A 3072-nucleotide genomic window follows, 5' to 3' on the forward strand; every position below is an offset into this window, starting at 1 on the left:
AATTAGTCTAGCTGAGTTATTTGTGAGTTCATTGGAGGATGTGTTGGTGGATGAGATGGGTGTGAATTTGGATTATAATAAGGCCTAGAGTGTAGTCCATAAGTCGGTTGATGAGGTGGGTGTTGAGGTGGATACTGTGTGGTTGTAAACCTTGATTATTTTTCCAAGACAGGTTGGGGTGATTCTTCCATGCAAGAGTATATGAATTTGAGTAAGTGTAGGGTGATGGTCTTGAAAAGTTACCAATAACCTGTGTCTGTTCCAAAGGCAAACTGTTTACGTCTGTTGAGCAACTAGCAATGCTAGGGAATTATTCATAAGAATGTGGACCCCCACAAATCTCACAACTCATTACATTTTGTACTTGCATTGCTTGTGCGGCGAGGTTATTCTGCTGCAATTGCTTGGTTAGAGATGCCACTTGAGCGGTCAATAAAGCAATAGAATCAACCTATAAGACTCCTGCCACATTCTTATTCTCACGCTCAGTGAGCCAATTGTAATTATTCATGGTCATCTCTTCCAGTAATTCATAAGCTTCATTAGCATTTTTTTCTCATAAACGCTCCTCTCGATCCTGCATCAATAATTGTCCTTGTATTCCACCCCAAACCATTGTAAAACGAGTGCACCAACAACTACTTCTCTATTCCATGATGTGGGAAATTCCTTTGCAACTCTTTAAAACGTTCCCACGCATCATATAAAGCTTCCCTATCCAGATGATGGAAGTTATTAATCTCTCCTCTATATCAGGCTGACTTCGCAGGAGGAAAATATTTACCAAGGAATTTCTGAGCCAAGTCTCCCCAAGTGACTATAGATTTGGCATGTAATGAATTCAACCTACTCTTAGCTCTGTCTCTTAACAAAAATGGCAGTGATCTTAATCTGATAGTATCATTACTCACCCCATTCATTTTGAATGTTGCACACAGCTCTAAAAAATTGGTGATATGGAGATTTGGATCCTCGTTTGGCAATCCTCTGAATTGTACACAATTCAGTACCATCTAAATGATCGAGGGTTTTATCTCAAAATTATTCGCCTCTACAGTAGGAGGACAAATATTTGAATTTATCCCTGTAACAGTAGGGAGTACATAGTTTCTCAATGGCGGGTCAGCCTCAGCTGCTACGTTGCCCACATTACCCAGATTTGCATTGTTGTTGACACCGTTATTTGCGTTCTTAGCCATGGAAAAATCCAACCTTCTCTTTATCTTTCAGTTTTGTCTGCATGTTCTCTCAATTTCAAGATCTATTGGTATGAGTTCCTTTTGTCTACTACCCCGCATATACCAATAATTCTTGAAACACAATACAGCCTCGATCTTAATGAGTGTAAAATATAAAAACCAAATTAGAAAAAAAAACAATTAATTTTGATATTGGAGATTAATTCCCCGACAACGGCGCCAAAATTAAGATGAATGAATCTAATTATAAACACACTTTAAATAACTGTAAATAAAACAATTAATCAAACGATGAAAAATCAATAATAAAAAGACCTAGGGCATGAACTTCATCAACTTTTCATTCTATTAATTTTATTAATCAGTTCTAAATTTCTTTCTTCCTATTCTAATAGCAAGTTAACATAAATCAACTCCTATTCTTTTTCAAGATATAAGATCTCAACCTATATGCAGGTTTTCTATATTTCTGTGATAAACTTAAACATATACAAGCAATAAGCATAGAAACCTAATTGCTACAAAAGCCATACAGGTACTTTCATCCAATATGTAACCTATGTCTATATAATAATAGCATATTCAATTCTCATCTTTTGAATTTTGAATCAAAATCATAAATCAAGCAAATATTGATCAGGTATTTACTAGCACTAAGCAAACATTATATAGATTAGAATAAAGAAGAAGAATCAATAGAACATCATAATAAAATTAAATAGAAATCCAAGTGACTACATTAAACCCTAGAGAAGAATTTAGTTCATATCAGACATAATAACCATAACATTCAAATAATTTTTCATAGAAAATACCCTAAAGAACTAAGATGAAGAAGAAATCTAGAGAACAATAAACAGAGAAAACCAGTAGTCTCCTTAGGGTTTTTTTCTTTCCAGAAATCTCCATAATGATGCTTAAATAGTAATTTGTGCTTTGGATGTGAAATCCCATTTTTGCCCCTACATAAAATGCCTTTTTCTGCGAAATACGCCACTCAAGCGCCGCGGCTCTATAATGAAGTGCAGCGGCTCGTGTCCAAAATCTGGAATTCTCTCATCTCTAACATGCTCAAGCGTCGCGCCTCTAATAGATCTGTGTCGCGGCTCAAATTCATCAACCAATAGCGTCGCTGCTCTCAAAGGCAGCGTCGCGGCCCTTTTCTTCTCAAGAAATTGACCTTTCTGTCTAATCGCAGCATCGCGGCTCTAACTCTAAGCGTCGCGACTTAAATGTCTTTTTTTCATCAAATTTCATCTTTTTGACACCAAATGCGTCCATTTATCAATTGTCCCATAAATATGAAATATTATCAAACAATGGCAACAAAATGTCATACTGCACAAAAAATTACTCAATAATCCTAAAAAATTAAATAAAATAACCCTTTAAAACACTATAAAAAATACTTTATCATCACATCAGTATGAATGTGAAAGCTAAGTTCAAGACTAATCACTGTCACAATGCGATGTGGGCAACAGCCTATGCATGGAAGAAGAGTGAATATCTAAACCATTTTGAAAATATCAAGTGAATAGATCCTCGCATAGCTGCCTATCTGGAGGGAATTGGTTTCGATAGTTGGTCTAATCCTATCTTTTCTAGGAAATGATACAATATAATGACAAGCAACTACACTGAAAGATTCAACAACAAAACCAAGGATCCAAGAACCTTTCCAGTTACAATTTTTTTAGAATTCATTCAGTTCACACTACAGTCTTGGTTTTCTGAACGACGTAGTGTAACAGAGAATACTACCACCAAATTATCCACCCTGATCGAGGCAGATGTATCGAACAATGCTAAAAAGGGAAGGTTCATGAATGTCCATCCCCTTGGCCAATTCGAGTTTCATGTATCTGGTGCA

The 3072-nt window shown here is 36.0% G+C and overlaps 1 non-coding gene across 1 annotated transcript; it reads left to right on the top strand.

Moving 5' to 3' along the window:
- Positions 1 to 648: 648 nt before the first annotated feature.
- Positions 649 to 754, top strand: LOC133813151 (small nucleolar RNA R71). Its single transcript, XR_009884190.1, has one exon. It is a non-coding gene; the product is annotated as a small nucleolar RNA R71 (small nucleolar RNA).
- Positions 755 to 3072: the final 2318 nt, after the last annotated feature.

This window comes from Humulus lupulus, chromosome 1 (genome assembly GCF_963169125.1).
Source record: "Humulus lupulus chromosome 1, drHumLupu1.1, whole genome shotgun sequence".
NCBI classification, from domain to species: Eukaryota; Viridiplantae; Streptophyta; class Magnoliopsida; order Rosales; family Cannabaceae; genus Humulus; species Humulus lupulus.